Source organism: Triturus cristatus, chromosome 4_1 (assembly GCF_964204655.1).
Source record: "Triturus cristatus chromosome 4_1, aTriCri1.1, whole genome shotgun sequence".
NCBI classification, from domain to species: domain Eukaryota; kingdom Metazoa; phylum Chordata; class Amphibia; order Caudata; family Salamandridae; genus Triturus; species Triturus cristatus.
Window position 1 is genome coordinate 225096498 of NC_140585.1, and position 13669 is coordinate 225110166.

The window sequence follows — 13669 nt, forward strand, 5'->3', positions numbered from 1 at the left end:
CACCAGAATTGTCTAAGAAGCCTGTCTTGGGTCTTTTCCCTTCCGTTGTGTCCGGCTGTGGGTGACGCATGACACCAATGTAATGCTTCCTGGCGTAAGCTGGGAGTAGGTACGAATAACTGTTTTCCTTTCATAGGGAGGCCTTCTCGAACCTTCCACTCTTTATGCTCCGCCAGCCATCTTCTCCATTTAGGTTTTCGCATTTCTGTTTTCACTTTAGTGAGGAATTGTTCGGACTGCACTGCACATATTGCCTGTTCAGGATGTATGATGGATCTTGCAATTGGTTCGGCTATTGTGGGTGTACTTTCCTGTCGTGAAAGGGCATCTGCCTTTTTGTTTGCACTTCCAGGTCTGTATGTGAGCACGAAACGAAATTCTTCAAAAAATAGCATCCACCTTAGTTGTCTGGGTGAGAGGAGGCGAGCTGAAGTCATATACTGTAGATTCCGATGATCGGAATATACAGTGGTCATGTGTTTGGCCCCCATTAAATAGTGTCTCCACTCCTTGAAAGCGTCTCGTATAGCGAGTAGCTCCTTTTCTGCGATTGTGTAGTTAATCTCCGGTCCACTGAGTTTTCTAGACATGTAAGCTATGGGGTGTAGCAGCCCATTCTGAGGATCCCTTTGGGATAGTACCGCACCAATTGCAATTTCGGAGGCATCGGCCTCTACCAGGTATGGTCTGTCAGGATCAGGGTGGGCTAGCACAGGCGCAGTGGTAAACGCTTCTCTGAGTTGAGTGAACGCCTGTTGTGCCTCTGGAGTCCAACTGAATTTAACCTTTTTTCGGAGGAGTTGTGTTATGGGGGCTACTATATTTGAGAATTGAGAAATGAACCGCCTATAAAAGTTGGCAAATCCTAAAAAGGATTGCACGTCCTTTACATTCGTAGGGGTTGGCCACTTCTGTACTGCCGAAACCTTTCTTTCCGCCATGGTTTGTCCCCGAGCTGACAACATTACCCCCAGAAACTCAACCTGATCTGCATGGAACTCACATTTACTGAGTTTACAGTACAAATTATTGGTTCTCAAGGCCTCTAACACTTTCCCTACATGTTTTGGGTGATCCTGGTCGTTGTCTGAATAGATGAGGATGTCATCTATGTAGACAATTGCAAACCGATCCAAATATTCTCGCAAGACTTCGTTTAGAAAGAATTGGAATGCTGCAGGTGCATTGCACAGCCCAAACGGCATCACTCGATACTCGAATAACCCATATCGAGTGCGAAAAGCCGTTTTCCACTCATCACCCTGTCTCATGCGGACAAGGTGGTAAGCGCCCCTTAAATCCAGTTTGGTATAGATTACTGCCTTTTTCACTTGGTCCAACAGGACGGAGATCAAAGGAAGCGGGTAACTATTTTTTATTGTTACTTTATTCAAGGCGCGAAAGTCTATACAAGTTCTTAACTCGCCGTTAGCCTTGGGAATGAAGAAAAGGGGCGATGCTGCTGGGGACTTTGATGGTCTAATAAACCCATTTGCTTGGTACTTCTCGAGATAATCTCGCAAATGCTCGTTTTCTCCTTCCGAGAGAGCATAGATCCTCCCGCATGGGACCACTGCCCCCGGAACCAGATCTATTTGGCAGTCGTAAGAGCGATGGGGAGGAAGCCTATCAGCCTGCGTCTCATTAAAAACATCTATATATTCTTTATATATGTCAGGTAATTTGATGTCCTTTTCTGCCGCCGTAGCGATGGTATACCCCTGTGAAGGAGGAGCTTCCGTCTGCTTCTTCTCCATCCCGCAACATTGCTTACAAAACGGGGATGCGAAAACTAAACTGTGATTTATCCAATTTATGGTGGGGTTATGTTTGGTTAACCACGGTAACCCCAAAATTACCCCATACATAGGAGTCTTGATGATATTAAATGTCAACCATTCACTATGTCGTTCCCCACATCCAACCTTCAGGGAAGGGGTACAGAATCCTATGGGTCCGGAAGCTAGATTCCTACCATCCACCGTTAGCACAGTTTCCAACTGTTTCTTAGCTACTCTAGAGATGCCCAACTCCTGTACTACTTCGTCATCCATAAAGATACCTGTAGCGCCTGAATCCAAAAGGGCAGTTGCTTCAACTGGTTTCCCTTTGACATGTATCTGAATTTTGACAAAAAAATGTTTTTGTCTGTCCTATCACTGAAGGTATTTCATATGGGCCCATGGAATTTCCTCCCCCAATCCCAGGGCCTGCTAGTTTTCCGTCTTAGTTACTGTCAATGGAGGAGCCCGTAAAAATCCGCTCTCCTTAACCTTGGGTTTAGCCATGCATTCTCTTACGTAATGCCCTTTCTTCCCACAATACATGCATAAACCTTGCTTCCTCCTTGTTTCCCTTTCTTCCTGTGTAAGGGCCGCTCTCACGGTGCCTATTTCCATAGGTTCCACCGCTGGGCCGGACATAGCTCCCTGTGAACGTGGTCTTTCAGTCCTCACAAAAGGACGATCGTATTTTCTTCTGTCTCCCTTTCTATCCATGAGACGGTTATCTAAACGTCTCGCTAAATTAATGAGGTCTACACAGGACCTCGGTTGTGGATCGATTTGAGCAATCACATCCTTCAACTCATCCCGCAACCCGTGGTGAAAGACCGCTGCTTGCTTTTCTTCAGGCCAATTCGTCTCTGCTACTAATCGCTGAAACGCATTGACATATACCAATAATTCACGATTCCCTTGCTTTAACTCCAACAACTCTCTATCCACAGAATAGGTCTGAGCCCTATGGTCAAAAACACCTTCAAACTCCTCCCGAAACCCATCCCAATCATATAATAAGGGATCATCCTTCCGTACCAAGGGGACCGCCCATTGCGCTGCATCTCCTGCCAAATATGAGATTAAAAAGGCCACTCTAGCCTGATTTGTACTGAATACCTTGGGGCGACACGTGAAATGGAGCATGACTTGTGTCATAAATACTTGCACTTTCTTCTCGTCCCCATGGAACCGTTCTGGAGCGGCTAAGGGAATTGGGGTGGGTATTTCCACCGTAAATGGAGTGGACGGTGTTGTGGTAGCTCCCCCTGCCCAACTACCTCCACTAACTGTTCTGCTTCCCACTGCATCAAAAGGATTACGCTGTATCCGGTCTACGCGGTCCTGCAACACCGCTGTTTCTGCTCGGGAGGCTGCTACCTCGGTCTGCACTAATTGTAATGCCGCTAAAATCTCATCTAGGGTGGCCATTGTGCCCCGAACCAACTGGGAGGTAACAGTGTAAAAGGGTCGGATATTCTGTCAGCTCCGATAGCTTCAAGTAGAGTCCGATGACCACCTCGGAGTTGGTTCGTTGCACAAAGGGTTCCACCTCTTGATCGTTTCCTCTCTGATTGCTATGATAGCGCAAGAGATAGATCGGATCAAGTGAGGGAAGGAAAGGATGGGAACAGCGGGGAGGGAGACCTGTAAAACATAAACATAGACCATTAACTTTATCTATACTTCCTTTCTACATAACTACATAAGGCATGGGAATGTACCCTGTGCAAAGCTTTCGTTACCTGTAAAGAAAAGAATTAAGAACTTAATTCAAAAGGGCATATGCTATTCCAATCTCTGTGAATGTCTTGTATCAGGGGTTTGTATGGAGCTTATAGTTTTGTTACACAGTGAACAAGGTAAGCGTTATAACAGCACCAGAAACAACAGGGATTGATATTCATAGCTCCATATGATTTGAACTCCACCGTTTCTCAACACGGTTTCGGCAAAATAGATTCTGTGCACTACAGATGCCGGTTCTCAACCCGGCTTCGGCCCTCAGTGCTCCCCGTACTTCACTGGGTTACTCACGCTCTCTCTCTCTCATTCAACCGTAGAGCCGTTCACCTCACGGCGAGTTAGTCACTCTCTCTTCTCTCTCAAAATGAACAGTGCCGTTACCTCACGGCGATGTTCTCGCTCTCACACGCACTTCTGCGTTCTCCAGGTTTGAGGGGCACCCCAATGTTTGACACCGTTCTCGTATCACCTGTCCCAACACAAATACCCTGGGAAGCGGTACGCCCACGATGCAGTTTGTAGCGTAGCGGCTTCCCCGAACCCAATGCCTCCACACTCTAAATATACCAGAGACTTGACTGGTGCAGCGGCACCCTTACCCGACCTCCTCCTCCTTCCGACTGACCCTCCGAATAACCGCAAGACTGGAACCAAAGTAGGAATATCCGACAGCGCCATGGTTCTTCCGTTCTTCTTTTCACGGCGCGTAAAGCCGGAACACGACGCAGAGCGTCGGAAGTGACGTCAGCGCGTGAGCACTGCGCCGCACAGGCTGCTGGGTAGGGTAGTTCCGGTGAACCTGACAACGTGTCGCTAATAACCCCGTAACAGAGCGCAACTAATGTGGGTTACAGAAGTATGTTTGAATGCAGGTTGAGGCTTAAAGCCACAGGCTATTCCAAAATATCTGTGATGTTCTGTTCACGATAGATTATCCACCAGTGAATATTTGGGCATAAACCCATATTGAATAGTTGTAATAATCTGCTATAGACAAATTCTATTTCGCGAGGACGTTTATGAAGTGTGGATGTTTATTTTCAGAACTTCACAAAAGGTTGTGCATGGCTAGGCCGCCCTCAGGGCTGGACGAGGAGCCTGGCTGTTGAATGGTCAAAACTTATGCTAAGTGAGGGAGTTGGGGGAATATGATCAGAAAATGGCACTGAAGAAATCTCAAATGGCATCACTGATGACATTGTACAATCCTTGTGATATACCATCCTATAGGATGGTGGCCCTGAAGTAATTCAACACACTGCAGGTGTAGCCAATTTTCTATTGCCCTATATATGATAAAAATAATTGGGGTGAGAAAGGGCAGCCGCAGTCAGTATGTCTCATAATTAGAAAGGTTTATGATAACATGGTCACGCTGATTATTTTAGACATAAAATTATCAAATAGAGCTTCAAGCTTCCTACTTATTCTGGGACGAAGGCCAATATTGCTCAAAATATGCCAAAGAAATGGCTAAGAGAAAGCATTGCTAAGATTCTATTAAACTAAAGCGACTTCACATATTTTATATGGAGCAGATCTATGGGGTTTAAACGTGTCAATTCACCCAAGGATGGCACTTTTTGAACCCAAGATAAGGCATAAAATTGCTATTGCTTATTGTGTTCCCAATTAGGTACAAAGTCCATGCGTACTATAAATAATTCTCAGTGCAGAAGCTGAAGGGCCCACAAGAATTATTTGCAGCAATGACGGCCAATGATCAGTGCACTAGCGGGGCATTACACCCTTTAGGACAATTGATGACCAAATACAGTGCAGCTCTCCCAGAGAACGGTACAATGTAAATTGGTCAAATATTGGGTAAAAGAACATATGAATAAAATTAACATTGTCTGTTACTATAGATTAAACGTTTGGAAAAAGTGGAACTTCAACTTTTAACTTTTTGATGCTCAAGTGCGCAACAGTAAAGCATTAGCTATGTGTCTTGGGCATGTGGAGCTGTTTAGCTTCTAAAGTGTGTGGCTGATGGCATAAAGCAAAAATGTGTGACTGTGGATTTAATGCTAAATTAAATTGCTTCAAACACTTCCTTTTTGTTGACAGTAGAGGGTCTCTCCAATTAATATGATTAAAACCTTACCCTCAATAGAAGCATCATGTGGGCACGATGTATTGGTATTGTTGTGTTCTAAAGCGGGGGGTGCAAGCTCCTAGTTTCTTGGCCCTTGTGATGAAGCCAACACCCTTTGTCAGTGAGATGCAGGGCTGAGTGATGATAGGTTGGTAGATGCATTAGCAATGTCCATTATGGGAACACAAACAGAGTGGTAAATTGATGCTGACAAACAACTGCATTAAGGGAGGCAGATGAATACCAAAGTGACTGATGTGAATGAATTACCACTGAGGGTTAAGCTGTCTTCCAATTATAATGTTACACGATCAGACAAACTCATTCGTATCCTCAACCGAGGAGGATTACTTTTTATCAATACCATTTAGGTTTTTTTCAGTGTTTATTGTACCACCTGCGGGGTCCTCTCTGACTATTCTACAAAGGTACCAAGTTCTAGCAAAAAATAGTAACACACTAGGTCTGGCATGCTGTAGTAGCCACAACTCCTGGAAACGTTTTCTGTTGGTGGCAAGAAATGTATTAGACCTTCAGATATTCATAGTCTTCCTGCTGCCTTCCCCCTTTCTTGATTATATATAAGGGACCTAAAGCATCATTCCCCCTGATAGCTCTGCCTTCTTCCCTCTGATTGGCTGATCAGATCAAAGGAGAACCTGGGAGTACTAAGGTGAGTGTGTATTTGGTTGGTGGTCTCTTGATCCTGCATGTGAGTCCACTGTCTTTTCTGGGCATCCTGCGGTAATGGAGTCTGACCACCACTGCCCACTCTGCAGGAACCGACACTCTCCTCATCATTTCAGAAAGGAAGATTGTATTGTGATTGTCTTTATATAGCGCTTACTACCATGACAAGTAGTTGAAGCGCTTTATACCGGGGAGCACGCTGCTCTGAGACCCAAGATTAGTGGTTAATCCAGTGTTATTGGGGTTAGTCTTGTGCTTTCATGCAAATATTTCCATGCATTCACTTCAGTTTCTTTGTGGGGGGTTAACTTAATAGGAGATAGGTGTTATAATTAGTAGGGCTTGGGGGAGAATTAATAGGCGAGCTGGAGGAGGTTAGGTATTGTTAGGTTGCAGGGGTACGGCATTCAAAAAGGAAAGATTGTGATCTTTGAATTGAGTAGTGCAGAAATACATTAAGAGATTAAAGGCAAACATGGAAGTGAGAAAGAAAAGTTGTTCTCAGAGAGACAAATCCATGCAGAGAAAGGGAATGGGAGAAGAGAGCCATTTGAAAGGAAAAGGGAGAAGCAATTCAGAAATTTTAAGTAAAGATCAGTTTTTAAAGCATGATTAGCATGATTTTACAGATATAGAGGATGCATTTTGAGACCACATGCAATTTGAGCATTCAAGCCTGACAGAAGCAACATTATTTGCATGTGAAGATAGTGCTCTATTCTGTGCTTTTGACAGTCGCTAGATTTGGGCAAACAGTCTATCCATTTCCAGACTCCCTCTAAACCATGACTTCAGCAAAAACAGCTGATCAACTGAGTCATTTGCTTAAAATAATTACTTACAATTATGAGAATAATGGCTGGGTGCACACCTTGAAAGGGGATTCTGCACATCCTGGAGCAGATGTCTTTTCAAGTTTGGCTCACAGTATTAATTGTTGAGCAAAGTGGGATCCATGTTGGATGCCTCTGGTTTGACAAGGCAGAAGCTGGAGAGTAACTGCAGCTTCCCCAGACAGTGGCGGTGCATCGCCTGCATTCCTGTGGCTGAAGTGTGCAGATCCAGACATGGAACTTCAATGGAGACTTTGTTAGCAAGCAGTTGTAAATATGCATGCTGTGGTATTTGCATAGTGCAAACTTGGCGGGGGGAGCAAGGCATGTAAATCAGATCGCTTTGAAGGCGAGATGTAGATATTACTATGCAAGACGCAGGAGAGCCGCCATGCCCCGGGCGGTTCCATCAGTCTGGCTCTTCGTATCCAGCGCCAGGATGAGTCCACCACCCAAACCCCGTTGATCAGTGGGGGTAAACGCCGAGTGCAACTGATTTGCAACATGGGGAGCTGCAAAGGATGTGAGGGGGATAGGGAAGTGAACACTTTATCACATACATTTAACATATATATATATATTTCTTTAACGACAGCTCAGAAGAGATGCAATGTTGGACACCCACATTACTGTGTAGGCATTATCTCCTATATTTATTCACAGAATGTTTATTCTCTCTTATTAACACAGAGACAAGCTGGAGGCACTGTTATTGGAACAGACTGTGTTTAGTAAGCAGGTTCAAATCTTCAGTGCGGGCGCAGTTCACCACCCACCAATAACATATTTCACAGCTGTTCAGTTTTCCTGTTAAATGTCTGCAATCCTCCTGAAAATGGAGGCAGCCTATTTTGTGATTCAAGTGCATACCACTTGGAAGGACAGCATTAAGCTGCATATTTATAGCATAAATAATAGTAAATACTCTGAGCTGGATGGCTTCCACTCTCTGAGATTCAGCATCCAGTAAATGAACATTACTGAATCAAAAGTAAATTAACCAACTTCAGGCGCTTGCAACACACACAGTGTCGTCTTCTGCAGCAAGAAAGGGATTGCCTCTGAAACAAGCATTGGCAAAGCCAACAAGTCTCTCTTTTAATAGAAGTAACTTTTCATTCATTGGCGATTTGCACGGTACTGAGGCCATGGTAAAGCTGCATGTGTTTTTACTCTTACCACCAGGTAAAATCACCCCAGTACAGTGCACATTTGAGTTGAATCCCATTGAATGGGAAATGAATGCGTGGGAGCCATTTTTCCTGCCATAAAACCACATGGAATTCGCCATTTCTTGGTGGGGTGTGGAAGGGGTCTACATACATTTAACACATGCCCTGAGCAGATGTTACATGTATGCATGGGCCTGTGCCTGGGGATGAGGTGGGGTGAGGGAGGCAGGCGAGGGAAGTGGAAGTTTTTTTTGCGGTGAAGCAATGTATGCTCCTCCTGTTAGAAAAAACACACTGAATGAGGCTTGGCTGCAGCCTGGTGTGATCTTCCCAGCTGGAATTACCCACTGGAAAAATCAGTCAGGTTCTCCCACACCCAATAAATCGACTTATAACAGGCAGAGCTGAATTAAGGCATAAAAACGTGTTCATTTAGCTCCTTTTAAATTGTAATGTAAATAAAACTGTTTATTGCATTTTCCAGTATGGTACATTGGTATTAGATTGTAGTCACAGAGATCTATATCAATTCAGGCATCACAATCATGCAGTTTACAAGGTTGACTCTCAATACAGTTTTTTTCTGGACTAGTAGCTACTTCAAGAAAAACAGATTTGGTTCACCAATCAAAATACCACTACAGCAATGGTGAACTTAACAGTCACTGGTACAAAACAATGGTGGTCATAACAGTCACTGGTACAGTTTGCAAATGTTGCTTCATATATTTCCCAAGTTCGTGGCATGTGTGATGAGAGGGCAATAAACGGGCATCCCACCAGGGTTGGCTCCTCCGCTAAGGCAGATGAACATCACCCCACTGCTCTGTGAGCAGGTGAAAAAGGAAAAATTAAAATATAATAAAGCATTGTTATTATCATTTTACTTTTAAGTCCTTGCTCAGCTGGTTAGGGGCGGGCGGGGCTGGGCTGTGGCAGGGGAACAGGGGGAGGAGCGGTGGCACTCTCCTAAGTGCGTATGAATGCTTGGCTGGCAGTGTTGGGCCGGCCAAACAGTCATGCGCACTTTGCATATTCTCCACCCAGGATGCATTACAGGTTGCTTGCTTCAGGCCATTCACTCATGGTATAACCCATTACTCTGTGCAAAAACAATCCTTATCAAAGGCACTGATCCAGTCCTGCTCACACTACAGTCTTGCGTTTAGAGAGGGCATCAATCAATGCTAACCATTCTACAGCAATTCTTGGAGATATGTACAAGACAATATACTGAGAGTGGGACACAAGCCTGCATTCCACTACAGAAACGTAGAAACATACAAAACATATAGTCTGGGAAACATTTGAGCAAGGCTCAGGCAACGCTCACGGTTTGTTCTCAGGAGAAAAATTCACAGTTCTAGGTAAACAAATCGCAAGGAACACCTCTACATTACAAATAGTAACATCATAGTGTATGTATGAGGTGTTTTAGGGTGTCGACGGCGTTTTGTCTTCAGGACATTAAATAAGCATGCCCGAATTATAGGTGCCTTAAATTACGTGGATTTATACGTCGGTGAGTAAGGGTGGCGGGAATGTCCTCATGGGAGTGGCGGAGGTAGAGGTCGCGATGTAAAGTTAGGAATTTAGAGTGATGCATCAATCTCAGTCTCAGGGGATCAATGTCCGCATCTACGGACATTGATCCCCTGAGACATCACGCTGTAACCTACGGCTAAAGGCCATCGCGCCCACAGAGCACACTCCTGTGGCTCTTTTTCTGATTCAACAATTGATGCATCACGCTAAATTCCTAACTTTACATCGCGACCTCTACCTCCGCCACTCCCATGAGGACATTCCCGCCACCCTTACTCACCGACGTATAAATCTACGTAATTTAAGGCACCTATAATTCAGGCATGCTTATTTAATGTTCTGAAGATGATCCACGCATTTGTCTCCTGGATCGAAACGCCGTCGACACCCTAAAACACCTCATACATACACTATGATGTTACTATTTCTCATGTAGAGGTGTTCCTTGTGATTTGTTTACCTAGAACTGTGAATTTTTCTCCTGAGACAACCCGTGAGCGTTGCCTGAGCCTTGCTTAAATGTTTCCCAGACTATATGTTTTGTATGTTTCTACGTTTCTGTAGTGAAATGCAGGCTTGTGTCCCACTCTCAGTATATTGTCCTGTACATATCTCCAAGAATTGCTGAAAAATTAAACATTGAACCTCTGTCCGGCTGGACACGTTTAACTAATACAGCACTGACTGGGTCTGTATTTATCAGTTTTGTTCACCCTTTCCTAGGTACCATTGTTGCTTAGAATAACTGATTCCCAAGGTCCCAGGCAGACTTTATTTGGGTCCCCCTTGTTGTTTAAAAAGGAGAGAACCATTCTACATCATCAGATGTATCTTGATCTACATCAAGTGCCAAATGTGACACAGTCGGCACGAAAGCTCTTTCCCCCTGCAATGTGATAAATGTTCAAGTTGCATTCCTTCAGCTTTGATGCCTATCTGGTGAGCCTGGAAGATGTTACCACGTGCACTATTTGTAAATATGTGAACTAAATGTTTGTGGTCCGTGACCAACTCAAATTTCGTGCCCCAAATGTACGTTCCACATTTGTGGATTGCCCATACACATGCCAATGCCTCATGTTCTATATTGCTATATTGGCACTTGTATGATTTGAGGATACTAGAAGCACATTCAATAGTTTTATCACCAGCAACTGACTTCTGGCTGAGCACAGCACCCAGTACACGAGCTCTAGCACCACCGTAATTGTAGAAGTGCGACCCTCAAAAAAAACACTTAGAACAGGAGCTTCTCACAAGTACCTTTTTAACCTTTTCAAAAGCTGCAGGGTGGTTCTCACACCAAGTGAATCTCTGACCTTTTCTTAACATACTTCTAAGCGGCTCCACAGACTGAGCATAACATTACACTAATTCCAAGCATGAGCGAAACACGTCCTTATCACCTGGGACCTTAGCGTCACTAATGGCCTTAATTAAAAACTCTTTGAACTTTATGCCATCACGTGACACAGCATGCCCCAAATAGTCCAATTCATTGGTTGCAAACTTGCATTTTTCCAACTTTATTGTAATGCCCCTCCAAAGTAGTATCAACAACACCTTCCTCAAAATCTTATTATGTTCCCCCAAATCCTTGACGAAAATTAATATGTCATCCTAGTGTGCCTGCATGGCAGCTATGTCCCTGAATAAACTATCCATTAGCTTTTGGAACACGCTGGCAGCAGGCACAAACCCAAATGACAGTCTAAGGTACTTTTACACCCCATAAGGAGTCACAAAGGTTGTCAGATCCTGTGACTCTGTAGATGAGGTAACTTAGTGGTATGCAGATCTTAGATTGATTGTACAAAAACCACACTGCTCTCCTTAGACTAGCCAGCAGATCCTAAATCCTGGATAGTGGGTGGCAATCCAAAATTATATTTTTGTTGAGAATGCGCAAGTCGGTACATAGCCTGATCTCACCAGTTTTCTTGCGCACTACAACAATGGTCGCACCACACTGTGAAGAATCAGTGACTTGCATGACTCCCTGAGACAACAATTCATTTAGGGTGCTTTTCAAATCCTCTTTCGCACTCAAGAGCACTGGGCGAACCTTATGTGACACAGGATGTGAATTGGGAAGTAACCTGACTTTATACTGAAATCATGTTACTTTTCCAACCCGTTTATCAAAGAGTGGTTTGAAGTCAGACAAAATGCTCCTAACAGCCTCCTGTGGATCATCAATCAACAAGATAGGCGCTTCACCCAATACCACTGGGTTGTACGAGCCAGCCACCAAACGTAAACCCATTCTTGCCAGGTCTTGCAACTCGACAATAGCTTAGCATTTCAATCTCTTTGTCCCCAAAAGCCTTTGGATTAACATTTTTGGGAAACAAGGCTTGTTTTACCCCCCCCCCCTCTTCTTGGAAAGTATGGAAAGTAGTGTGCCTTACTATGGTTATGGGTGAACCTGAGTCAGCCATGACATTAAGGGCCTCATGTAGGTAGCTTAATACCGGTCGGTAACGGCCGAAATTCGGTAAATATGCCGTTACCGACCGGTATATAGACAAGTGAGATGTAGGAGACCAAAAACCAGTTTTCGGTAAATATGAAGCGGTAAATACCGATTCATAATTTCCGAATACAGATTTACCGAATCGGTAAATATGAAGTGGTAAATATGAATCGGTAAATATGAAGTGGTAAATATGAAGTGGTAAAACTGAAAATGACATGTAGGTAAAATCGGTAATGAAGAAATCCATGAAAATCGGTAATTAAGAGTCGTAATTAACACTGAGTGAAAGCAGGTGGTAACCATCAACAGACCATATAAGCAATCCCAAAATGCAACAGCGTGGACAACATGGCCGCTCTGTATGTCATTGCAAGGCGCCTACGTCTACAGGCAGCAGGTCTGAGGATATGGAGACGGGAGGAACGCATCTACAGACAGCGCATCACTCTCTTCCAACTGACTGATGCAGAGATACATGAAAGGTACAGGCTACACCCCCAAACCATCATGGACCTGATAAGGGACCTGCACCCACTCCTGGACCAGCCAACAAGAAGGGCGCATGCCATACCACCACATGTGCAGGTGCTCTGCAGCCTACATCTACTGGCATCCGGCAGTTATCAGGTGGTGATAGCTGCGGTGGGTGGTGTATCCCAGAGTTGCCTGTCCCGTTTCTTCAGGAAGTTCCTGGATGCCATGATGCAGAGAATGCACCACTACATCAGCTTCCCAAACACACAGGCTGAACTGCAGAAAACTAAAACTGACTTTTATCACATGGCACAGTTCCCCCATGTCATTGGCTGTATTGATGGCACACACATCCCAATCTGCCCACCAGCTGACACAGAGCACATCTACAGGAACAGAAAGTCCACCCACTCCATCAATGTGCAGGTGATCTGTGATGCAGGGAACATCATCACTGATATAGTAGCGAAGTTTCCTGGGAGCACCCACGACTCTTTCATCTTCCAGAACAGTGGGATCTACACACGACTGATTGCCGGAGAATTTGGAGAGGGATACCTGCTAGGTAAGTAACAGTGACGCCCCATGAAACCTGCAAATCATAGTGTATAGAGGCATGTGACTGATGTTTTCCATTTACTCACCTAGGCGACAGTGCATATGCCTGCCGGTCATTCATCCTCACTCCCTACCTACACCCATCAACCCAGAGTGAGAGACGATACAACGTGGCACATAAATCTACACGCAATGTGGTGGAGCGCACGTTTGGACTACTGAAAAGCAGGTTCCGCTGCCTCCACAAGAGCGGAGGCGCACGCCAGTACACACCCATCAACTGCTGCAAGATCATT